Below are 656 nucleotides of genomic sequence, written 5' to 3'. Positions count from 1 at the left end.
ACTGTCAAGACCAATGGGGTTGACCCTGAGGTCTACAGACTTATGCTATTCCCTTTTGCTGTAAGAGATAGAGCTAGGATATGGTTGGACTCACAACCTAAAGAAAGCCTGAACTCTTGGGAAAAGCTAGTCAATGCCTTCTTGGCAAAGTTCTTTCCACCTCAAAAATTGAGTAAGCTTAGAGTGGAAGTCCAAACCTTCAGATAGAAGGAAGGTGAATCCCTCTATGAAGCTTGGGAAAGATACAAATAATTGATCAGAAAATGTCCTTCTGACATGCTTTCTGAATGGAGCATCATAGGTATCTTCTATGATGGTCTATCTGAACTGTCCAAGATGTCATTGGATAGCTCTGCTGGAGGATCTCTTCATCTGAAGAAGACGCCTACAGAAGCTTAAGAACTCATTGAAATGGTTGCAAATAACCAATTCATGTTCACTTCTGAAAGGAATCCTGTGAACAATGGGACGAATCAGAAAAAAAGGAGTTCTTGAGATTGATACCCTGAATGCTATATTGGCTCAGAACAAAATATTGACTCAGCAAGTCAATATGATTTCTCAAAGTCTGTCTAGAATGCAAGCTACACCAGACAGTACTAAGGACGCTTCATCTGAAGAAGAAGCTTATGATCCTGAGAATCCTTCAATAGAAG

General features: G+C 40.2%; 1 non-coding gene across 1 annotated transcript; it reads right to left on the bottom strand.

The window, feature by feature from the left end:
* Nucleotides 1–174: 174 nt before the first annotated feature.
* Nucleotides 175–282, bottom strand: LOC127743543 (small nucleolar RNA R71). Its single transcript, XR_008004930.1, has one exon. It is a non-coding gene; the product is annotated as a small nucleolar RNA R71 (small nucleolar RNA).
* Nucleotides 283–656: the final 374 nt, after the last annotated feature.

Source organism: Arachis duranensis, chromosome 10, assembly GCF_000817695.3.
Source record: "Arachis duranensis cultivar V14167 chromosome 10, aradu.V14167.gnm2.J7QH, whole genome shotgun sequence".
NCBI classification, from domain to species: Eukaryota; Viridiplantae; Streptophyta; class Magnoliopsida; order Fabales; family Fabaceae; genus Arachis; species Arachis duranensis.
Note: the sequence above shows the minus strand (reverse complement) of the source record. Positions and strands in the feature narration are given on the sequence as shown.